This window comes from Equus caballus, chromosome 24 (assembly GCF_041296265.1).
Source record: "Equus caballus isolate H_3958 breed thoroughbred chromosome 24, TB-T2T, whole genome shotgun sequence".
Classification (NCBI taxonomy): Eukaryota; Metazoa; Chordata; class Mammalia; order Perissodactyla; family Equidae; genus Equus; species Equus caballus.
This window is the reverse complement of record NC_091707.1, coordinates 58,727,287-58,753,006: the sequence shown is the minus strand read 5'-3', so window position 1 is coordinate 58,753,006 and position 25,720 is coordinate 58,727,287. Positions and strand designations below refer to the sequence as shown.

Below are 25,720 nucleotides of genomic sequence, written 5' to 3'. Positions count from 1 at the left end.
AGGCTTCCTCCCATCGTAAGTGCTTCTTCTGGTTGGCCTGGAAGCAGGAGAGTGTTTCTCAGTTCCCTGTGACTTACTGTGCAACCTGTGGTGGACCAGTGACCTTGGCTCAGCGGACAAAGGTGACTCCCGGGGTCTGGAGTGACAATGAGGCCAGGGCCTGGGCCCGCCCCTGGAGCCTCCCTCCGTCAGCACGCTGACAGAGAAACATCATGCTCAAGTCTCCTTATTTTGGGTCAGGTTTGGGCAGCTTATTTTCTGTTTTAACTATGTTCTGTTAGGGACTTTCCAGCCCGGTTGTTCCCGGAGCCCATGTCTCTGGCCTCGCTCTGCTGGTTCTGTCGCAGACGGAGAACTTTCGAGAATGTCAGGGCCGCCAGAGGGGAAATTACAACCTGCTCTGGCTGCCAGTGCAGTCACCTCCCCCACTGTTCCTTCATCCCCCAGCATCGGTGACAGCCCCCCGAGGGTCCCGTTCCAGCTGGGAGCCAGGGGCCTCGGGGGCTGGCTGCGGCGTCGGGGTGTGCGCCAGCCCCGCTGCCTGGCAGCTTCGGGATGAGTCAGAATAAATTAGCATGCTAACGAGGAGAAAAAGCACAGGGACCATCTGGAAGAAGGAAAGTTGTCATCGGAAGAGCCGAGCTGGTTCCAAAGCCATACTTAACGCTTCAAATTCAGCCCTCTCCCCTCCCACCACTGCGGGACGTGGCTTAGCGCCATCAATGAGGCATTCCTACAGTCCAAGAGGGGGCAGGAGCACAGTTTCCTCCAAGGTCGCACCGTATGTCGTCAAGGGGAGCATCGCCCAGCGGAGCTGTGGGCCTGAGGGGGCATAATGGTGGGGGACTCTGCCCCTCCGTGGGCTGGCTTATAGGGGATGGTGGTGGCCACACAGTGGAGGGCAGAGACCCCAGCCCCCCGGCCCAGACAGGCAGACATACATGCTGTCTCACATACACACACACACACACACACTCTCGGACATGCACTCTCTCTCTTACACACACAAACATGCACACACACATACACTCTTTCCTTTGACTTAAACCTGGACTAACTCAGAGCCAGATGGAGCAGCTGCTGTAGCACATGAGGACACTGCAGAAATACTCAGGAATCTGCAACTTTTAGTGTCTGGCTCTCACCTGGTGTCAGCGTGCGAGGCAAACCCGCTTTGGATCCTGGCCCCACACTCCCTTTGTGATTTGGTCAAGTCCCTCAGCCTCTCCCAGCCTCAGTTTCCCCATTTGATCAGGGGTGACAGTAGAAAATGTGTCCTTCCAGAGCTGGGACTGGGCAGAATGCTAGACACAGGAAGGCTCGAGGTTGCCAGGACCTGCAGGAAGCCCAGCATTAGGGGCTTCTCCTGGAAGCGGGTACAAAGGTGGCTATGTCAGCATCTGCGCTGGAGCCCATCCTGCAGGGTGCGGCCCGTGGTCAGGGAGGAGGCCAGAGGAGCTGCTGAGGGAGCGGGCTGGAGAGACCACGGAGAGCGGGAGACAGAGGCTGGAGGGATGGGAAGGCGCGCGGCTCAGCTCACCGGGCCTGGTGGGAAGGGCAGGCGGGAAGGACTTTATGCCCTGGGGCTCGGTGGATGGGGGTAAGGTGTGTAAGGCGCTCCACTTTCTGAGCTGCGCATTCCTTCCACCGCCCCAGGACCCACTGGAGTCGCCGGTGCCCGCCGGCTCTGAGGAGGAGGTCTGGAAAACTGAGGAAAAGAGTCATGGTTCCGCCTCTGGGTTTGCATCCACTCGTCGAGAACAGTGGAGGGAGCCGTGGTGGGACCGAGGCGGCCTCCCTGGGTCAGGGGTCTTGGGCCAGAGTGAGCAGCAGAGCGTAACCCCTGGGATTCGCAGAACCCTGAGTGGCACCTGGGTGGCGCAGGCTCAGGACCTGGCGCTAACACAATGGCAGAGGACAGTGCGTCCGGGCCGATGTCCGGCTTCACTCTCACCCGCGTTATCATTTCACTCTCGCCACACTCGATCGCAGATGTGGGTATTTGCCCTTGACTGCTTTAAGACAGACATTTATTTTGGTGAAAAAGCATTTGAGTTTCAGAATATGCGAATTCCGTCTTAGGCGGCTATGTGGAAGGCCTGGCTGTTTGGGTGAAGGTGCATGTGGTGCGCCCCCCCGCCCCTGACAGAGTTACACAGAGCGTGATTTATATAACGTGGGCCTTGGGCTAACGTTTCAAGACTTCAAATTTCCGTTTTAGCTGTTAATTTACCGAGGTATTTCTTATGGTTTTTGCTTTACAGATTTTGATGGTCAGTTGTCTGCTGCTTAAAGGTCAATCGTTGTTCTGCCTTCTTTGAGTCTTGAACCGTTCCTCAGGCCAAATTTCTCTTTGTCCCTTTCAGTGCTTTTTAACTTTATCTGATAAGACTTTTACCAACCCTTTTTCCTATTGCTTACATTTGCCTAACATATCTCTGCTTTCCTTTCCTTTTTAACATCCAAATGTTTTTAGACGTATTTTATGTAAAGAGTGCAAATTTAGATTTAAATAGAGTGTTTAAATAGAGTGTTTGTTGTCCAAACAGCCGTGTTTGTGGATATGTCTGCTGTTTCTGCTCCACTTTCCTCGTTCTTTCCCTGTCTTTGGCTTCGTGAGCTGTTTACTAGTTTATTTTTCTCTACTGTTTTGGAGAGGCTGGTTCTTATTTGTATTCTTTTGGTGGTAAAATTCTAAGTTTTAAAACATATTTTTTAAACAGCTTTATTGAGGTATAATTGACATACAATAACCTGCACATATTTAAAGTGCACAATTTGATGTTTTGACAGTATATACCTTTGTGAAACCATGACTCAATCAAGGAAATGAGCAAGTCCATCACACAGGTATCTTTACGTCCTTTTGAAATTCCTTCCTCCTTCCTGCCTCTCTCCCGCCTCCACCCTCCCCAGGAAACCTGCTTCTGTCACTCGAGATTAGTTTGCGTGTTCAGAACTTGACACAAATGGAACTGTGAAACATGGACTCTTTTTTGTGTGGCCTCTTTTATTCAGGATAATTATTTTGAGATTCCTCCCAGTTGTAGTATCTGTCAACAGTTCATTCCTTTTTATTGCGGGGTAGCATTCCATCCTATGGATAAAGGAACAAATTGTCTCCTCACCTGTTGGTGGACATTTTGGTTGTTTGCAGGTTTGGACTATTATAAGTAAAGCTGATGCAAAGACAAACGTACAGGCACTTGTATGAATGAAAGGCTTCTTTTCTTTTGAGTAAATACTTAAGGGTGGAAAGGCTGGGTCATATGGAAGGTGTGTTTATCTACTTAAGAAAATTGCCAAACTCTTTTCCAAAGTGCTTGAACTATTTCAAATTCTCACCAACAGCGTTTGAGAGTCCCCGTTCATCCACGTGCCCACCAGCATGAGCCAGACCAGCCATTTTAGCCACTCGAATCGGTCTGCAGTGGTATCTCCTTGTGGTTTTAATCTGCATTTTTGTAATGAAAAACAATGTTGAGAATCTTTTCTTGTGCTTATTTGCCACTCAGATATCATCTCTTGTTAAGCATCTGTTCAAATCTCTTGTTCTTCCCTCAGTTTTTGCTGGGTTGAGACAAATAGAAAACAGGCTAAAATTTAGTCATATCAACATTCACACTAAATGAAAATGATCTATGCCCCAAGTTAAAAGACAAAGAATTTCAGATTAGACAAAAAAGCAAGACTGAAGTATGTGTCGCCTGTAAGAAACAAACATTAAATATAAAGGCACGTATAAGTTTAACGTAAAGAGATGGAAAAAATGTATCATATTAACATGAGTCAAAAGAAAACTAGTGTTACTGTATTAACATCAAAGTAGATTTCAGATTGAAATTGAGTAATTAATGGTTAATTAATTGACACTAATGTCAATTAATCAAGAAGATATAATAATCCTACATGTTTATGAATCTAATAACAAAGCTTAAAATACAGGAAATAAATATTGATAGAACTGCAAGGAGAAATAGACAAATTCACAATTATACTCCCCTCTCAATAACTGATAGAGCAAATAGAAAATAAATCATCAAAAATAGATTTGAACTCTATCAACCAACTTGACTTAATCAATATTCATACGACCCTTCACACAATAGGGGTAGAATACACATTCTTTTCAAGTGCACGTGGAGCATCTCCTAAGATAAATCAAATTCTGGGCCATAAATCAAATTTCATAAATTTAAATGGATTCAAATTAGACCAAGTGTTTTCTCTGACTACAATGGATTTAAATTAAAAATCAATAGCAAAAGGAAATCTGGAAAATCTACAAATACTTAACTAAATGACATGCTTATAAATAACCCATGGGTCAAAGAAAAAATTAAAAGAAAAATTAGAAAATATTTTAAATTTAAGTAATGTGAAAATGCAACATATCAGAATTTGTGAGATGCTATTAAAGCAGTGCCCAGAGGGAAATTTATAGCACCAAATGCTTATATTATGAAAGAAGAAAGGTCTTAAATCAATTGCCTAATTTTACATCTTCAGAAACCAGAAAAAGAAGAGCAAATTAAACCCAAAGTTAGCAGAAAGAAGGAAATAATAAAGATCAGAGTAGAAATCAATGAAGTAGAAAAAAATAATAAAATCAATGAAATCAGAAGCTACCTATTTGAGAAGTTCAATAAAATTGATAAACCTCTAGCCAGATTTGTCAGGAAAAAAAGAGAGAAGATATAAATTATCAACATTAGGAATGAGAATCACAACATCACTATAGATTTTACAAATATTAACAGGATAATAATGGCATATTATGAACAACTTTATGCCAACATATTTGACAATGAGAGACACAAACTACCAGAGCTGACTCAAGATGAAATAGACAACCTGAATAATCCTACATCTGTTTAAAAAATTGAATTTATAGTTCTTGCCACAAAGAAAACCTCAGGTCAAGATATCTTAGTGGTGAATTCTACCAAACATTTAAGGAAGAAATAATACCAATTCTACATGAATGTTTTCAGAAAACTAAAAAGGAGGGAAAACTTCCTGACTTGTCCTATGAAACTAACATTGCTATGACAACCAAACCAAAAATATTAAAAGATTACAGACAAATATCCCTGATGAACATAAGTGTGAATATTCTAAACCAATTTTAACAAAATGAATGTTTTTAAAAAAGATTCTACAATATGACCAAATGAGATTTAAGTCATTAATACAGGGATGGCTTACCATCAGAAAAACAACCAATGTAATTTATCATATTAATAAACTAAAAAAGAAAAAACATATTGTAAACTCAACAGATGTGGAAAAATCGTATGACAAAGTTTAACTGGGGACAGAAGGGAACTTTCTCAATCTGACAAAGGACGTCTACAAAAGCCACACAGCTAACATCACACTTAATGTGAAGAATTGAACGTTCTTTCTCTAAGATTGGGAACAAGACAAGATGTTTCCTCTCATCATCTCTACTCAACATTGAACTCGAAGTTCTAGTCAGTGCAATAAGGTAAGGAAAAGAAATGAAAGTCATCCAGATTGGACAGGGAGAAATGAAACTCTTCTTATTTGCAGACGACATGATCATCTGTGTAAAAAATCTAATAGAATCTACAAAAACACTATAACCAATATGTGAGCTGAGCAAACTAGAATGATACAGATCAATAAACACAAAGCAATTGCTTTCAATGTATAACAGCAACGGGAAATTAAAGTAAACAATACTATTTGCAATTAAAAAAATATGAAATAAATGCTTAGGGATAAATATGACAAAATATAAGAAAGACTTGTACATTGAAAACTTCAAAGCGTTGCTAAAATAAAGGAAACCTGAACACATGTATGACTGCATTGTGTTTATATGTCAGAAAACTCAATGTTTTTAACATGTCAATTCTCTCCAAATTGATCTATAGATTCATTGCAGTCTCAAGAAAAATCTAAGCAGAACTTTTAGTCAGAACTGACAGCATGATTCTAAAATTCATATGGAAATGCAAAGGACCTAGAATAGGCAAAACGACTTTGGGAAAAAGGAACAAATTTGGAGGATTAACATTGTCTGATTGTGAGACTTATTTTAAAGCTACAGGAATCAAAATTATGTGTTGTTGGTGTAGAGATAGACAAGCAGGCCAATGAGACAGAACGGAGCCCAGAAATAGACCCACAGATATATGGACAAAACTAAATCCTAATTGTATTAACAAAACTAAATTCTGCTATTTGCTTTTTACAAGAGATATATCTAAAATTTATGAATATTTAAAAATTGGGAAGCAAAGGATATAAAAAGATAGACTAGGTGAATATTAACCCAGAGAAATCAAGAGAACCTATGTAAACAGAAAACAAAGAGACTTAAATACATAAGCATTATTAGGGATGGAAATGGTTATCATACAATGAAAAATGCCTCAGCTCACCGGGAAGATATAACAATTTTGAACATGTATGCACCTAATAAAACAGCCTCAAAATAAATAAAGCAAAATACAAGTGAAAACAGACAAACCCAATATTGTAATGGAAGATTTTAACACAACTCTCTCAGTCATGGATATGTCAAAGACCCCAAAATTTGTGTGTGTGAGCTTATTGGTGTAATTAACAAGCTTGATTTAATAGATGTAGTATATATAATTGATATACTGGAATATATACAGACAGCAAGAGATAGACAATGTTTCCATCAATTAGACAAAACATATTCCTCTGTAGTACACACAGAATGGTAAAAAAAACAACAACAAACACAACAGAACAAATTATTGACAATTTAAGCCATGACACAAATCACAACAATTTTCAAAGAATTGGTGTTATACAGATCACTTTCTGTCACCATAATGTGATTAAGTCAGAAGTTAGTAACAAAAGGATAAATTAAAACTTTCTCATTAAGAAATTAAAAAACACTTCTAAGTAGATGATGAATCAAATAAAATATTACAACTGAAATTTACTCGAAAATCCTTTGATCTGAACAATAATGAAAATATTACATAACAAACTGTGGGAAGCAATAAAAGTAATACTTTCAAAGATATTTATAGCCTTGATTGCTTATATTAGAAAAAGATAAAGGCTGAAAAGAAATGATTTAGGTTTTCAACTTAGGGTATAAGACAAAGAGCAAAATAACAAAAAAGTAGAGGGAAAAAAGAGAGTTGAAATAAGGAGATAAAAACAAAGATATGACTAGGAACGAACGAAACAAAACGCAAAGTTAGCCAAGTATTCGCTAAAATATAAATAAAATAGACAAATCCCTGTAGAAGCTTATCAAGAAAAAGTAGATAAAACACAAATAAAAATTATTAAGAATCAAAAACGACACTAATAACAAATACAGAAGAAATGGTAACAGAAGACTAAGATCGTTGCTTTTGTCAACTGCTTTTAGCAGATAAGAACTTGCGATTGCCATTTGGTTGATTGTTTTCCGGCTATTTTGTAGTTTTCTTTTCTTTTCTTTTCTTTCTTTCCTTCTTTCCCTACTTCCTTCTTTTCTTTCTTGTTTTCCTTCATGGTTTGATAATTTTCCACAGTGGCAAGTTTTGATTCCTTTCTCTACCTTTCACGTGTCTACTATACATTTTTGTTTTGTGGCTACCATGAGGCTTACAGAAATATCTTACAGTTATAACGGTCTGTTTTAAGCTGATAACAGCTTAACTTGAATCACATACAAAAACCGCATTTTCACTCCTTACCACATTTTACGTTTTTGATGTCACAATTTACATCTTTTTACAAAGTGTATCCACGAGTAAATTAAGCTAGCTCTATTTATTTTTAATACTTTTATCCTTTAATCTTTCTACCAGAGTCAAGTGATTTACACACCACTATTACAGTACTAGAGTATTCTGAATTTGATTATTTGCTTATCTTTATCAGTGAGTTTTATACTTTCATATGTTTTCATGTTATGAGTTAGTTTCCTTTCATTGCATCTCAAAGAACTCCCTTTAGTATTTCCTGTTTGGCAAGTCTGGTGGGAAGGAGCTTCTTCAGCTTTTGTTTGTCTGGAAAAGTCTTTCTCTCTCCATTATTTCAAAGGACAGTTTTGCTGGGTAAAGTAATTTTGGTTGGCAGGTTTTTTTTTCTTATCTTTCGACACTTTGAATATACCATCGCACTCTCCTGGCCTGCAAGGTTTCTGCTGAGAGATCTGCTGATAGCCGTATGTAATGAGTTTCTTTTCTTTTGCTGCTTTCAAAATTCTTTGTCTTTGATATTTTTGACAGTTTTATTGTAATGTGTCTCAGCAAAGTCCTCTTTGGGTTGAATCTGTTGGGGACCAATGAGCTTCATGTATATGAACGTCCATATCTTTCCCCAGATTTGGGAAGTTTTCAGCCACTGTTTGTTTCAATAAGCTTTCTGCCCCTTTCTCTCTTCTCCATCTCGGACTCCCATAATGTGTATATTGTTCATCTGATGGTGTCCCATAATTCACATAGGTTTTCTTCACTCATTTTCCATTCTTTTTTCCCCCCTCCTCTGACTGGGTAATTTTAAATGATCTGTCTTTGAGTTTACAGGTTCTTTCTTCTGCTTGATCCAGTCTGCTGTTGACACTTTCTACTGCATTTTTCATTTCATTCATTGTTTTCTTCAGCTCCAGAATTTCTGTTTGGTTCTCTTTTATATCTCTGTCCTCATTTTGTTCGTGTATTGTTTTCCTGATTTCTTTGGATCGTCTGTCTGTGTTCTCTCATAGCTCACTGAGCTTCCTTAAAACAAGTGTTTTGAATTCTTTGCTGGGCAATTAACAGCACTGAATTTTGGGAGATCAGTTCATGGAAAACTATTGTGTTCCTTCTGTGATGTTGTGTTCCCTTGATTCTTTTCATGTTCGTTGAAGTCTTGTGTTGCTGTCTTCACATCTGGAGAAGCGGTCCTCACTGTCCTCCAGTCTCTACTGACTAGCTTTGGGAGAGAAATGTCTTCATCAGTCAGCCTTCCCAGGGACGCTGAGCTTTCTCAGACCTTTCCTTTGAGTGCACCCACTCCACACTTCTTGTTCCCTTTTGGGAGGAATTCTTAAGATTGTATGCCTTCTCTTGATCCTGCAAAGCCAAGCCAGGTGCTGAGGGCCTTCTGTTTGTTTTCCCTAGGGTGGTGCCTGGAAATGTTCAAGGTTGCATGCCTTCTCCCAATCCCGCAGAACTGGGCTGATTTTCTGTGCCGGCTTGCTAGCTGTGTGCAAAGGCTTGCATTTGCTATCCATTGTAGCATGGGCAGGCAGCCAGCCGTGGAGGAGGAGGGTGGGCGAGGTGCATGTACAACTGTGGGTGCTCACGGATCATTGTCAGGGTGTCTACAGGGAAGTCATTCCCAGTGGATTGGGGACAGGCATCCTGATGGAATCCATGAAGTGGTAAGATCTATGACCTTTTGTTGAGTTCTGAGTCCTCCTTGCTGTGCTCCCAGCCTCTCCCCACCCCTCAGCTGTGCAGAGCACCTCAGTACTCCGGGTGGGTGGAGAAAGTAGTGGGCCCGTTGGGCCGCATCTCACACAGCTGAGGAAGCTGGGCAGTCATTCACACACTCTCACTTTCCCTCATGCGGGGAATCTCTGGCCGAGGGGGTCTCTCGGACTGAGATGTACTGCCTTGTGGGAGGGGTGATGCAGGTAAAGTCACCCCTCCTTCAACGTATCTATTATTGTATTTTTAAATTATTTCTGTAGCATTTTATGTTACTGTCCCCGGTTTTCTCTCTCTTTTTTTTTTTTCAGGGAAAGAGTCACCTTGAGCTAACATCTGTTGCCAATCTTCCTCTTTTTTTCCCTCCCCAAAGTCCCAGGGCCTGGTTGTATATCCTAGTTGTAAGTCCTTCTAGTTCTTCTATGTGAGCTGCTTCCACAACATGGCGACTGACAGATGGGTAGTGTGGTTCTGCAACTGGGAAGTGAACCTGGGCTGCTGAAGTGGAGAGAGTGGCCAACTTTAACCACCAGGCCATCAGGGCTGGCTTGATTGTATTTTTTTGCTCCAACAGTGTGCTAGAACTTCACTTGATTCTGGGACTCCCACAAAGGTACTCTTATCCGTGGGTGATGCCAAAATTGATATTCTGAGGGAGAATGGTAGAAAACCCATTCTGCCATCTTGCTGACAGCACACTGTAATGAACTCATTTCTCAAACAATGTGACCAGGATCCATGTGTCAGCTTTGGCTCTTCAGGATTGGCTCCATTGTCAAGCTCTGTGTGATGGTAGCTTCAGGCACATATCTTAACGACCCATCCAGTAGGGGAAAGACCTTTCATGTTTATTTCTTTTCTTTCTTTTTGGTAAAGAAAATTGTTCCTGAGTTAACATCCGTGCCAATCTTCCTCAATTTTATGTGGGACGCCACCAAAGCTTGGCTTGACAAGTGGTGCTAGGTCTGTGTCCAAGATCCAAACCTGTGAACCCTGGGCTGCCAAAGTGGAGTGTGCAAACTTAACCACAGTGCCACCAGGTCAGCCTCTCATGTTTATTTCTTAAGTTGTTTTTGGTTTCATGGTGGTGAAACTGTTTCATATGGTCTGTAACTTTAAGTGTATTATAAATATTCCTTTCTACATATTAATATTCCATCATAAAATAGTAAACATTTTAAAGAGAGTTTCATGAAGTGAGTGGTCATGTACTGTTAGCTTCTCCAGCTAGCAAAAGACTCTCAGTGAGTGGCTGTAGGGTAAAGATCAAATCCAGGACAGCAAGAAGTTGTCTCAGGGTGAAAACGAAGACAAGTATGTGACCGTAAGACCCTTAGCAGAGATTTTAGAAATACTTTGGAGCAACCCCTGTAGACCAGAGTTTCTTGACCTCACTTCCATTGACATTTGGGGCTGGATAATTCCTTTTTGTAGGGAGCTGTTCTGTACGTTGTTGAATGTTTAGCATCATATCTGGTCTATGTCCACTAATGACAGGCCCCCTGCCCCCACTTGTGACAACCAAAAACGTCTCTGGACATTACCATGTGTTCCCTAGGCAGCAGCAAAATCACCTCTAGTTGAGAACCACTCCTGTAGGCCCTCTCCTATAAACAGAGTTTTAAAGAGTCTCAAGGGTGATGCCCCATAGCACCCTGCTTCTCAACCCAAGGTGAGAGGGGCTTGTCTCAAGAGATTATACATTGATGCATAGGAAACCCACAAAGTTTATAAAGACATTATATGAGCTGACGCTGAGGGGGAAAGAGTTCAAAACCATAAGAGGTCTTTGGGTCTCCAACTCCCTAAGGCAGGAAGCAGGCTAAGGCAGCAACTCAGCTGAAAATATGAGCCATTTATTGTGGAAAATGAAGAATGATTGAAGGACTAGAGCTTAGAGCTCAAGAGTGGAACCAGAACCACAATCATTCCCAGGAACAGAACTGACCCTAATCAGGCAACTGGACGATGTGCCTAGCTGGAGTTAGGGTTAGGACGGCCCATTTTGGTTGGGAGTGCAGTGGCAGGTATCCCGTGTCCCCGTTTCATGTTGGGTGTGAGAGGGCAGATCACTTGCCTTGTATGGGTCTTCATTAAGAGGAAGCATATTCGAGGGGCTGCACCTGAGGAGCCTCATGCACACCTGGATCTAATTAATGATAAGCTCCTGGACCGTGAGCTGATGCTGTATTGGGATGAGACGGTGGGGTCTCGGGTGAGGGGTGAGCATGTTTTGCACGTGGGAGGGATGAGAATTGCTGTGGCCAGAGGGCAGCCTGTGCCAGGTTCTATCTGATAGCTGCAACAATATCTCCCATCCCATGATTCCCTTATACGGTGTGAGCTGGCCGCTCCCCATGTAGAGGTCAAACATATTTCTGAACATCTTGAAGCTGGGTGGCTCTGAGACTGCTTTGTCCAAAAGCATATGGTAGAACGACGCCATGCTGGTTCTGGGCATAGCCCTTAACTAGCCTTACAGGTTCCTCTTCTTGCTTCTTGGAAGCCAGCCACCACGTAAGAAATGTGACTACCCTGAGACCACCTTGCTGGGAGAAGCCCAACCACATCAAGAGGCTGTGTGTGCACACTTTGGTCAGCAGCCCCAGCTGAACTGCCAGCCTACAGCCAGCTTCAACTCTTGCCATCTTGGATGGCCAACCCAGCTGAGCCTTCAGATGATTCCGGCCTCATTCACCTTTTACTGCAACTGCATAGGAGACCCAAGCAAGAGCTGCCCGACTCAGCCTAGCTGGCCGGTAGAATGACAAGGGCTAAGAATAAAATGTGGCAAGGATGAGAGCATGAATATGAGGTGCATAGAAGGTGCTCAGAGTGGCTGGGGTTGTGACTCCTTATGAGGAGCAGTTGCTTTTGCTCACCCAGCACAAATTCTCCTGCTTCTGGTAACAGGGCTCCAGCTCCAGGGATGGACCCAGGCCTGGCCAGTAAGGGTATTCACTTCCCTGGCAATCCTGATTGGATTGTGGTTGGAAATGTGGCTCAAGGCCAGAGATAAAGTTCTGGGACCTTGACAGGAACTATTGAGAAAGAGAGAGTCACTGTGTGGTTGGAATATGGGTCCAGCTGCAGGGACTGAGGCCCTAGATTACCATGGCTAAAACACCCCAGCAGTGGGTTTGTCTGACTTGGTTTGGCAGCTCTGCTCCACAGAGCATCCAGAAGCCCTGACTCTTGCCATCTTCTTGCTCCGTCATCCCTGGGATGTCACTCTCATCGTCATGTCCAAGATGGCTCATCACCTCGTCTGCTTTCCAGACAGTGAGAAGAGTGAAAACTGGTGGTGGGAGGTGCATCTCTTCCTTTGAGGGTGTGACCTGGGGGGTGCCCACGTCATTTCTTTTTTTTTTTTTATTGAGTTAATGATAGGTTACAATCTTGTGTAATTTCAGTTGTACATTAATGTTTGTCGTTTGTGTTGTAGGTGCACCACTTCACCCTTTGTGCCCACCCCCCACCCCACCTTTCCCCTGGTAGCCACTAATCTGTTCTCTTTGTCCACATTTTTAAATTCCTCATATGAGTGGCGTCATACAGAGATTATCCTTCTCTAACTGGCTTATTTCACTTAACATAATTCCCTCAAAGTCCATCCGTGTTATTGCAAATGGAATGATTTTGTTCTGTTTTGCAGCTGAGTAGTATTCCATTGTATATATGTACCACATCTTCTTTATGCAATCATCTGTTGATGGGCACTTAGGTTGCTTCCATGTCTTGGCTATTGTAAATAATGCTGCAATAAACATTGGGGTGCGTGGGACTTTTGGAATTGCTGACTTCAAGCTCTTTGGATAGATACCCAGTAGTGGGATGGCTGGATCGTATGGTAGTTCTATTTTTAATTTTTTGAGGAATCTCCATACTGTTTTCCATAGTGACTGCACCAGTTTGCATTCCCACCAGCAGTGTATGAGGGTTCCTTTTTCTCCACAACCTCTCCAACATTTGTTGCTATTAGTTTTAGATATTTTTGTCATTCTAACGGGTGTAAGGTGATATCTTAGTGTAGTTTTGATTTGCATTTCCCTGATGATCAGCGATGATGAGCATCTTTTCATGTGCCTATTGGCCATCAGTATATCTTCTTTGGAGAAATGTCTGTTCATGTCTCCGGCCCATTTTTTGATTGGGTTGTTTGATTTTTTGTGGTTGAGTTGCGAGAGTTCTTTATATATTGTGGATATTAAGCCTTTGTCAGATATATGACTTGCAAATATTTTTTCCCAGTTAGTGGGCTGTTTTTTGTTTCAATCCTGTTTTCATTTGCCTTGAAGAAGCTCTTTAGTCTGATGAAGTTCCATTTGTTTATTCTTTCTATTTTTTCCCTTCTCTGAGAAGATATGGTGTCCAAAAAGATCCTTTTAATACTGACGTCAAAGAGTGTACTGCCTACGTTTTCTTCTAGAAGCCTTATGGTTTCAGGTCTCACCTTTAGCTCTTTGATCCATTTTGAGTTTATTTTTGCCCACGTCATTTCTGTCCACATCCCATTGGCCAGAGCCTCGTCCTATATCCAAATCCAGTGCGTCTGTCAGCATTAAGGAAAGAACCAGAGAGCACATTCTGACTGCGGGCGGAATATAGGAAGCCTCGAGCGATAGTGCTGTACCCAGGGTAGTAACAACTGAGGACTGTCATTGCCCATAAGTCTGAAGGGTGGGGAGAGGAAGCAGAACCGGGAAGAAGAAAGTCCGCTGCAGAGGGCTGCCGCGAGGGCAACTGTGAACTCGGCAGCAGTGACACAGCCAGCTTGAGGCGATGCTGACAAGAGAGTTGGGAATAAATAATGCGACCGCAGTTTCTTGCCAGAGCTTCTCATGGCCAGACCCTACCATAATGCAGGCGACAAGGGACCCCTTGGCTATTGTTCATGCGGGTCCGCCTCCTCGGGCACACAGCAGGGTGGAGAGGTATAGCAAATATATCTGGGAGAGCAGATGGAAAATTCCAGAAGGCCTGGGTAGCTAGTCAGTAGGTAACTGGGTAATGAGGGCCTCGCTCAAAGTTCCATCCCTGTGGGAGAAGAGGAAATGGACATCGAAAGGCAAGAAGTGGTTTATAGACTTCCTTCCCCTCGGGAAGGCCAAGCTGGGGAGACTTGAGTCTGGGAATGGCAGAAACCATTGCTACCGTGAATGGAAAGCCTGTGAGAGGAGGTGGCCAATGGAGAGGAAAGTGAAGAGCACAGGTGGGGGTCAGATTGATGGCAAATTATGGAGTACTTGATTCAGCCGTGCCTGAAGTCAGTCTACCACTGGACTTCTCCGTTAGACAAGCCCATACATTCTGTTCATTTTTATTAATCCCGTAGGAGTGTTTCTGTTTACTTGGCTTCATTTAGGCATTCTAGAACTTGTTCCAGGTTCCTTCTGGCATTTACCTGGGATTGGAGCCAGACCATAGACTCCAGACAGGAAAAGGCAAAACCAAGTGCCTCATGGTCAAGCCCAGTGCCCACAGCCCAGCCATCGCCTCCCCTTCCTGCAGGTGGGGTTTCTCTTATACCCGCGGTGACTGACAGCGAGGACATCCGAGGACGCCTTCCTCATTCGGGGCCCTCAGGCAGAGGTTCCCTCTAACGTCCACTGACAGGTTTAAGGGTGTGCATGTTCCCGAGGCTGAGTGGGAGCGATCAGGCTTGCTTTGTTCTCTTCAGTGCTTGTTATAACTTATATCAGTGACCTCACAGGGATGGAATGGTCTACGCCAGGCTCTGCCAGCTCTTCTGGTGACAGTTACGGTTTCATATGTCACAGGTGAATATGGCAGCGTTGTCACATGGTGCAGGAAGCCCCTTGGCTTCCCGATGTAGGATCGCCCGAGGGGCCCTCCATCCTTCCCATTATTTGTGGACGTTTGTGGGTGAAATGCTCCTAGAGTAGTCGGTGCCTGTGTTTGGGCCTTTATCCAAGGTACCAGAACATAGGCTGCACCCAAAACCAATTAAGTGAGCATCTCTGGCACGGAGCCTGGATATCAGTGCTTTTCTTAAGTTCCAGTATTCAGACAAGTTTAAGAATTACCTCTCCAAGCTCTAATCACTCCCCATCAGGTGGGGCTGCCCTGTCTCCAGGCCTCCTGCCGCCACATCGGGCTGTGAGCCAGTGACCCCAGAAAACACTCTTGTTCCCTCTGAGCCCCCACAGCTTTGACTGGGGCACAGACGTGGGCTACCATCTCCTTGACCCAGGTCCCCATCTCCTGGCTGTGATCCCCAATCCTGAGGATGGCTCTGCTCCAAAAGAGAAGCACAGGGACTCCAGCACTCATCTGATCGGGATGAAACTGAAAGAGAATATTCTTCCAATCCTATATCAGAAGCTGCTTCAAGATGGGGAAGCTGTAAAGTTGGAAGGAAAATAAGCCCAACAACAAGGCAAGGTCAGAGCACATCCCAGTAGCCTATGCCAGACTTGGGAAGGTGGTCTCAAATCTCCTGAGGCCAACACCGGAGCTCTGGACCCAGGCCCGGGTGGGCTCCCAATCTGTGGATTCTGTGGATTGTCAAGCTAGACTGACTTTACTGCCGGTCCCACAGAGACTAAAAGGATAATAAAGGACACCACGAAAAACTTGGTTCCCACAGATTGGATAAGTTAGACCAAATGGACAAATTCCTTGAAGGACAAAAACTACCCAAACTCACGCAAGCAGAAACAGGTCATCTGAACAGGCCTGTGTCTATTAACGAAACTCAATCCATGATTACATAGCTTTCTAGGGGCAGAAAACACCAATCCTGATGGCATCACTGGTGAATTCTATCAAACTTTTAAGGAAGAAATGGTTTCAATTTTCTCCAGTGTCTTCCAGAAAATAGAAGCAGAGGGAATATTTCTTAGTTCATTCTAAGAAGTCAGCATTACCCTAATACCAACACCAGATTCTCAACTTCCGTCCAAAGCATATAAAGAAATCTTAATACTCAGCAACAAGAAAACATCCCAATTAAAAGTGGGCAAAAGATCTGAACAGACAGCTCCCCAAAGAAGATAAACAGATGGCAAAAAAAGCATATCAAAAGATAACCAAAACCATCTCTTATTATGAAATTGCAAATTAAAACAAGAAGATACCACTACACACCCGTCAGAAGAGCTAACATAATGACAAAAGAAACTGACAACGCCAAGTACTGGCGAGGATGCTGGGCAACAGGAACTCAGACACTCATTCCTTGCTGGTGGGAGCCCAGAATGGTGCAGCCACGTTGGAAGACGGTTTGTCAGTTCCTTAGAAGCTAAACATACTCTCACCTTTCAACCCAGCAATGGTACTCCTTGGTATTTATTCAACTGATTTGAAAATTTATGTCCACACAAAATCCTGCACCTGAATGTTTATAGCAACTCTCACCGTAACTACCCCAAACTGGAAGCAACTATGGTGATTTTCAAGGTAAATACATCGTGTACATCCAAACAATGGAATATTACTCAGCAAGAAAATGAAATCAGTTATCAAGCCACGAAAAGACATGGAGAAACTTTAAATGTGTATTGCTAAGTGAAAGAAGCCAATTGAAAAGTGTGAACACTGTATGATTCCAACTCTATGATGTTCTGGAAAAGACAGAACTACAGAGACAGTGAAAAGATCAGTGGTTTCCAGGTACTTGGGGAGAAAAAGGGAGGAAGAGACGGAGCACAGGCAGCAGAACTTTTCCGTATGATCCTGTAAGATATATGACACTGTGCATTTGTTGAAACCCATAGAGCTTTATAGCCCAGAGTAACCCTTAATGTATGCCAATTAAAAAAAATTTAGGAGCTCAAGAGATCCCAGAAATGAACACAGATTGTGGCAAGAGAATCTAAATGTAATAGAAATGTAAGAAACAACCTCATGGAAGGAGTTCGGGAGAGCAGGTGCCGTCCTGAGTCACTGGAAATGAGTCTGTACGACCAAAGCCGAAAGAAAGTATCCACAAGCACTGTCTTGTGGCTGATAAAGCTGCTTTCCACGGGGCTGCGGACTCACAACGTGATGCCACAATATGCGTATGCTGGGTCTGAACAATTAAGAAAATGGATGGCAAACAGTGCGAGTCAGGCCCCTGGGTGCTGGAGCAGGAATTTACAGGTAAGCAGGGGAGGAGGCCAGAACGACCCGTGCGATGGTGATTAGTTGAAGATATCAGCATGAACTCAGGTTTAGCACAATATAGATACAAATGATTACATATAGAAATATTTGTGGATACGTGTGTATACCTGGATCGGTTCACATGCATACGTCTCTGCTCTGTCAGCACTGACGGCCTAGAGGAGAGGACATCCCTGCAGGAACGAACACGCTCAGTGCTCAGATTGTGGCTTCTAACACCGCCCTCCAATACGTGAACAGGGCTCCCTGGAGAAATGGCTGATTCCAGCACTGAGGCAAGAAATGTACGAGACGTGCCTGTAGTAAGGAAGGACTTCAACAAAAAAAACCCTTCCTTGATGGGGGCATGGGACAGGGACACGGGAGATGACTGAAAAGAGCTCCCAGAGGCCAAAGCTGGAGCAATTTGGGCAAAAAACAAGTAGTATTGGGTTATAAATCAAAGAATAAAATAAATATCCATGGGTCTAAACTTATTTAGGTAAATGACCGAACAGGTAAATGGAGGCAGAGAGACTAATGTCCCTGCAGAAGAATGATAATATATATAGATGCCCCCTCCAAGAGGAGAGGCGCAGCTCCCCGCTCCTTAGTATGGGCTGCACCTAATGACTTCTTTCCAAAGAGTACAGTGGGAAGTGTGGGAAAAAGAGTCACCTTACAGAGGAGAAACCTGACAAACCCGCCCCAGCCTGGTGGTCAAGGTCAACGTCCACAGTGCTGAGTCCTGTGAATGCTAGGTACCCTCCATATCATGTGACGAAAATGGCCCTCCATCTCTGTGATATCTTCCCGGAGCCCATCACACCCGTCAACCATGGGAAAAACATCAGACAACTTCCAATAGAACTGGGAAATACCTGCCAAAATGCCTGACCAGTCCTTCTCCAGACCGTCCGGGTTGTCAAACTCAAGAGAAGTCTGAGACCAGCCGGCTCCCACTTCTGTGGTGTTTTCAGCTACACAGAACACTTATGACACCAAATGTGTGGGTTTTCCACACCAAGCATTCTCCAGTTTTTTGCAGACATCAACTGGGTGTCCTACAATTCAATTCTGACAATAACCCTGTGGCGATAACGCAGACCCCGAAGGTTCAGGGCTCAGGCCCACAAGTCTGCCCCCAATTCAGATGCCCAGCCAACCGCAAGTCCAGCCACCGGTGCTTACGATCCACCGGCTAAAATCAGAGGTTCCCTCGACTCCTTTCTTGGATTGGCTAATTTGCTAGAACAGGATTCAGAGAAACACTTTATTTACATTTACTGGCTTATTATAAAGGATACAAATGAACAGCCAGGTGAAGAGGTACTTAGAGTGAGCTCCGGAGGGTCCCGAGTGGAGGAGCTTCTGTGCCCGTGGAGTCTGGGGTACACCCCCCGGGCAAACGGATGCTTTCACCAGCCAGGAAACTCTCCAAACCCCATTGTTTAGGGTCTTTATAAAGGCTCCATTACACAGGCACGATTGATTAGATCATTGGCCATTGGTGACTAACTCGATCCCAAGCCCCTGTCCCCTCCCTGGTGGCTGGTGGTTTGGGGGGGGGGGTGGGATTGAGATTCCCACCCTCCAATCACACAGTTGGGTCCTCTGGCCGCCAGCCCCCCTCCAGACGCTATCTAGTGGCTCAGCAAGAGTCACCTCATTATCAGGAATTCAGGGATGGTCGAAGGTTGTATTATGAATTACAAAAGATGCTCCTCTCTCACCGTCACTCAGGAAATTAAGGGTTTTCGGAGCTCTGTGCCAGGAACCAGGGACAGAGACTAAATATATATTTCTTATTATATCACAATTTCCCACTGTCATAGCCAAGAGGAGCCTGAGGAGAGACGGGATGACTAAATGTGGTGTGGAGTCCTGGATGCGATCCTGGAATAGAAAGAGACGTCAGGGAAAACGAAAGAATCTGAATCAAGCGTGCGCTTTAGTTCATATGCGTGCGTCAGTGGCGGCCCCCGCGTGTGGGCAGAAGGGCCTCGCGAAGGCAACGTTCTAACGAGAGGGACGCGGAGTGCAGAAGGCATTTCTCATGACATGTGAAGGCTTTATGATGACAGAAGGCATTCGAAGGTCTGTATTGAGAATTCCTCACTTAAGAAAAAACACGCATCTTGTCTTCCATGGAACATGAGTGGATCCCATTGTCCACGTGCGTTAATTCCAGGATACAAAAAGCCGAGCCTGTCCTTTGGCTGAGAAATCATACGTTCAAGTGTGGGAAGCCTGGAGTGGCTCCACGGTGTGGGTGAGGTCCCCCATCCTTGGCAGGACTCCAGGTGGCCCCACAGCACAGACCCTCCACCAAGCTGTGTAGGAAAGGTCCTGGAGTCGCAGAGGCTCAGTCGTGCCCTGGTCCTCCGGCCCTGAGAGGGGAGGAGTGAGGCTGGTCCTTTCCCTTTTAAAGCCAGAGAAATGGCTTTGTTTGGTAAGAAAGGTGTATCCTCATTATATAAAACAAAGAAAGAAAGAAAGGCGACAGAGGAAGTCAAAAACACCTCCGAGCTCTCCTTGCAGATGACCAGCTGTGTTCCATGTTTGTGCAGCATCGTAAGAGAGCACACCCCACACGGCGCAGCCACGATGGACGGAGCGGGCTGCGAACAGAAGTAATCTCAGGGTCGCGGGGTCATAACCGATAAGAAAAGGCACCACATGCCGTGGGTTTGAATTTAACCAAAATAAACCAGAGCGAAATTGGAGGAAAGCTTGGCTTAAGATCAAGTTTCACCACTATATTAATTTAATATTTTTTCTTAGGTTATCAAAGTTCGTAAGTTTCAACTTCCGTTCCTCACAGGTGGGGGGGTCTCCACTGTTGCTCACTTTAATTCCTAAATAATTTCACAGCTCGCCCAGCCTTGTCGTGGTTGCTGGATTCTTGACCCTTTGTCGTCTTCCGGTGCCTGGTCGTCTGGGTTTGTCACCTGTGGGTGTGGAGGAGGAGCTCGTGCTGGCTGACCGTGTCTTTTTTGTTCAGCCTGGAGCACTTGTCCTCTTCTCCTTAGACCTTTTATTTGGAAATAATTTCAAATTTACAAAAAGTTGCAAAAAACAGAAATAGTACAAGCAGCAGCCATATGCTCTTTACCCGATTCACCTACTATTTCATCCCATTTGCTTTATCGTTTGCGTGCACACACACGCACATACCTATATATACACGTATACACACACACTCTCCTAAGCTTTCTGAACAATTAGAGGATGAGTCACACGTGGTGTGACCCCTTTAAAGATTTCACTGTGTTTTTCTTAAGAATAGAGTATTCTCTTACAGAACCTCAACATGGTCATCAACTTCATAAATTTACATTAATACGTTTCTACGTTAATACGTCCATATTCCGGTTTTGTCAGTTGACATCATAATCTCCTTTTTAGCACCTTTTCACTCTCAGACTAGAGCACTTTTGGGAGCCAGAGTCTGTGCTATGACCACTTACCATGGGGACCACGGGCTCCAGGCCCTCCCCGGGCACCCTGTGATCCCGCTCTTTCTTCTCCCGTGTGCCTGTGTGTCTACAAGGTCTTGCGTGCGTGACAGCTTCTGTTTCCTTCTACTTAAAGGTAGATTTATTGGCTATAAAACCCTGGCGCCATACTTTTTTTGCCCTCGGAACTTTGTAGCTAAATATCAGAACTCCTGACACTTAAATGACGGTCCATGTGAGCATTTCTGCATCCTTGACATTCAACGGCTTCAGTGGAACATCTTGCTGTGTATTAGCCGCCCCCGCCCTGCCCCCAGGACATGAGCAACTTTGAACTGAAGATTCGAGTTTGAGGTAAGGGACGTGTATTTTCTTACATTCTAGAGCATTTTTTTTTCTGTCTTGCGTTTTGTTCTCGTCTTCAGGAACACCAATGATGCGCATATTAGATCTTGGTTTGAATTCTGTCCCTACTCTCTTCTCTTCTTTGTTTTTACATTGTAGTTATTTTTATTTTATTTGGTGTGATTTCCTTAAGCCCAAACCCTTTGTCTTCAAGGCATTCCCAGGGTCTTCTTTCAGACGTGGCTGTCACCTCCAAAAGAATTTCTCGCTTCCATCTTTCTTCTATGCTCAGTGGCTCCTGACTTCTGTCATCTCGTCTCCTCTTTGAAGCCTCGAGTCTCTTCCTCGAGCTGCAGGAAGGTCAGGTTGGCTGGAAGCCTCGCAAACCCCTGCATTTCTCGGGTGATTTCTCTTGTGGAGATTCCTCATCTGTTCTGTAGGTGTGATCTTTTTCTCTATGTTTGAAGAGTTCGCGAGTGGGTGTGAAGTCACCTCCTCCGTGACGATAACTCGATAACTCTTCTTTAATACGGCTGTCTGCTGCAGTGTGTGCAGAGGCACAGCTGGCCAAGCCTCGCTCTGGTTTCTTTTCTCAAAAGCCCTCTTCCTTTCTCTTTCCCTTCCCGTGGCAGAGGACTCAGGCAGATGCTCTCAGGGGCCATCTATATGCTGAAATCCTCACCCCAATGTGATGGCGTTAGGAGGTGGGGCCTTTGGGAGGTGCTCAAGTCATGAGGGTGGAGCCCTGGACAACGGGGTTACTGCTCATAGAAAAGGCTGCAGACAGCCATTCCACCACGTAAGAGTACGAGGATTCTGGCACCCGGAAGAAGACCCTCACCCAACCGTGCTGGCATCCTGATCCTGGAATCCAGCCTCAGAACTGGGAGGAAAACGTTCCTCTTTATGAGCCATCCAGTCTGTTGGATGCTGTTACGGCAGCCTGAACAGATTAAGCTTTTACGTGGTCAGCGATTGGCCATTATTACTAACGTCTGAAATGTCTTCAGTTTCTTTAGGCAATTACAAGCAAATCTGAATATATACTTATATCCCTCATTTTTAAGCAACAGGTAGCGTTCCACGTACACCCCTTTGTGCTATTAAATTTTCCATTAGGAGCTGTGCTGGGACGGCTAGCCTTCTGCACCTGCTGTTGTGCACACGGGCAAGAGTGTCTGCAAGCGGCATTTTCAAAGTGGAACTGGGCCAGGGTGCATGCAGCAGTGTTTTGATGGCAGTTTCCTGAGTCGCCCTGCACAGAGGCTGCACCCGCCCGTGCTCACAGCAGCGGTGGGGCGGTGCCTGTCTCCACAGCCTTGCCCAGGCAGTGTGCGGTCACACTCGGATCTTAGTGCAGTCTATTGTTTGAATTGAAGTGAAATGGACACGCAGTAAGTGTGCAGTCTGAAGATTTGAAGACTCCCACCCCCAGATGGAGTCTTCCGGTCTCCCCCCTTCAGTCCTCCCCGACGCGGAGGCAGCTGCTGCTCTGAGACCTTCCGCCGTCTTCATTGTGCCGGCTCTGCAGCCTCCTCCGGGTGGAATCAGAGTGAGCACTCTCTGTGTCCATCTTCTCCCACTCAGCGTGTTTGTGAGGGTCACACACATCGCGTTGCCCCCACTTTGTTCCTGAGCTTTGCTGGACCACTCGCCGTACGAACGGACCGCAGAAGGTTTGTCCCACACCTGTCCATGGATGCTGGGATGTGTCCTCCCTGGCTGTGAGCATTCATGCGCGGATCATGTGTGAACCTGCTTCCCTTCTCTTGCGAACGGGCCCAGGAGAGGCATGACCGGGTTGTAGGGCGGCGTGTTACCCTGATGGGCCTGCTGGGCTGACTTCAGACATGAATGCACCGTTTCCTCTGCACCCGCTGACCGCGGACTCTGGTGCTCCGCGTCCTCGCTGGCATGGCGCTCTCAGTCTTTCACTTTGCCGTCTCGGCGGCTCTGTGCTGGTCTCCCAGGTCTTCTCGGCTTCCTTTCATCTGGAACAGCTCCACAGATGGCATCTTTTATAAGATTAACATTTTAAAAGAATAAGTTCCCGCCTACTTTTTTTCTTTTTAAATAAAACGCTCATTTTGGGTTGTCAGAGTCACTGTCGAGGGGGGCAATCTTGTCAGAGACGAGGGGGTTGACGTGGGGAGCCACGCGCTGGAGGAAGCACCCACCTGTGGTTCTGGGCTTTTTTCGAGCAGTGTTTAGCAGCTGGATGAAGACTCAGAGAAACCAGTGAGCAGGTTCATCAAGGGCTGGGGTTTTCCAGCTGGTGCAACGGGGCAAACTTGTGGAGTTGGCGAGACCGGTGACTGGAGTCCCTGGCTGGCGGTGGGAAGGGAAGCCAGTCTGAGAGCAGCCGATGAGTGAGGCTCATCCAGAGCAGCCTTGCAGAAGAGCTCCGGGTCTCTGGGGGCCTCAGTCCCTCCACCAGTGACCTGGGTGTCTGCCCCACTTCATCTGCCCACTGCCATGGCCACATCTGGACCTTGTCATCATCATGAACCAAGAGCCCAGAGTCCCGCATGGCTCCCTAGGATGAGGCAGAGCCATGGCTGGGGTGGGCGTGGCTGGTGGCCAGCGAGGGGAGACCAGATGGTGCGCAGTTCTCCATATGGGAGGAGAGGTGGGAGGACAACGCTCACCCCAGGGTCAGCCTCTCCCACCTTGCTCTCAGGGTTTTGAGAGGGTTGGTCCTCCTGGCTCCCCAGCACTGGAGATGAGGAGACCGTCCTGGATTACCCCAGTGGGCCCTGAATCCAATGACAAGTGTCCCTATAAGAAACACATGGAGAGACAGGGACAGAAGAGGCCATGTGAGGAGGGAGGCATCGCTTGAGGGATACGGCCACAAGCCCAGGGCCCCCTGGAGCCACCAGAGGCTGGAAGAGCAGGAAGGATCTCCCCAGGGGCCTTTGGAGGGAGTGCAGTCCTGCTGACACTTTTTCTGGACTTCTGGCCTCAGAACCGTGGGAGGATAAACGGGTGTTGTGTGAAGCCCCATTTGTGGTCATTGGCAGTCCCAGGAAGCCGGCTCAGAGCAGCCGGCCCGCACGGCTCCTCCTCCAGTTCAGGTCGGGGGGTCGTGGTGAGGGCCCCTCATGGCCGGATGAGGCAGGTTCCTGGGCCCTGCCAGCCTTCTGTGTTCGGAGGGCGCCTGTGAGCCGTCTGGGATGGCTCTGAGCAGGGTGTGAAGGTGGCCGTGTGCACGTCCCCGGGGGAGGGCCCTCCGCGCAGGTGCCGCCGCCCCAGGGTCCTGCAGAGCAAGGCCCTCCACGTGGCACTGCCGCTTCAGCAGCCACGAGCCACCACGGCGGCTTTCAAGCCTGTGTTTGTTTGTTTTCGCGGGACACAGTCTCTCTGAACCAACAGCTTGAAGCTATTTGAGTGTTTTGTTGTCATTGTTGGTACACAGCCTTCTTTCGGGAGCAGCTCGCCTGCCAGCCGCCGCTGCCGCGCAAGGCCACGGGAAGCCCAGCAGAGCCGCCTGGCAGCCGGCAGGCTCTCCCTGCAAGGGCTGCACTCAGGTTTATCCCCCACCCCCGGGAGGTCTATGGGGAGGAGGGAGGGGAGCATTCCAGCCCCACCGCCCGCCAGCCTGGACCTGGGCAAGGCCTGAGCCCCTGGACCCCCAGAGCCTCGTTTAGAAAAGGCAGGGCACTCCCAGCCTCAGTTGGCTCCAGCTCCGGGAGATGGAGGAGCACGAGGGGGCAACAGGGGCAGCGTCTGAGAGGGGCTGCACGAAGGCTGCCCGATAAGTTGTACACGAGATGGTGTCTGACTCTCCCAGGCACCCGGGGACCACAGGACAGGTGCTGGTAGCCCCTTCTCACAGGTGTGAGGGTGTGACCACATTGTCTTGACACACCTTCCAGATCACCCCCCTGTCCCCTGACCCCAGGGGGTGGCGTTCCTGTGGCCAGCTGAGAGATGAGTAACTGGGGCTCAGAGCCATCCGAGCTACGAGTGGAGAAACCAGGGCTGAGACGGGGTCTCTGTCCACCACAGCCCCCAGGGAAGAGGTCAAGCACCAGTCTCATTCTGTTCTCATGAAGGCCTCCAGGAGAGTTAAGAATCGGAGAGGTGACCTTACCACAGGGTGCTCCGGTAACTGTGGTCCCACTTGCAGCCTGGAGTCCCATGGCCATCAGGGAGAGGGCTGGCCAGCTCTGTGGACCCCCAGAGCAGCCGGTGAGCCTGTGGGTCCTTGGACCACCAGGGTGGACCTCCCTAGGGCCAGCCAATCAGAGGGCCCTGGAGACAATGGGGAATGACCACCAGAACCCCTGGGAGCATGCAAATGACCAGACTTGGTCTCCTTCCAGCCAATCAGCCAAGCCCATGCAAATGAGGGGTTGTGATGTAGTGAGTCTCCGCCCA

At 46.1% G+C, this 25,720-nt stretch overlaps 1 long non-coding RNA gene across 1 annotated transcript; it reads right to left on the bottom strand.

Annotated features, from left to right (window-relative positions):
• Positions 1-20,278: 20,278 nt before the first annotated feature.
• On the bottom strand, positions 20,279-25,616 carry LOC111770459 (uncharacterized). The gene is made up of 2 exons (XR_002803743.2): positions 25,434-25,616; positions 20,279-20,568 (listed from the first exon to the last, which is right to left on the bottom strand). It is a non-coding gene; the product is annotated as an uncharacterized lncRNA (long non-coding RNA).
• Between the last annotated feature and the right edge of the window lie 104 nt (positions 25,617-25,720).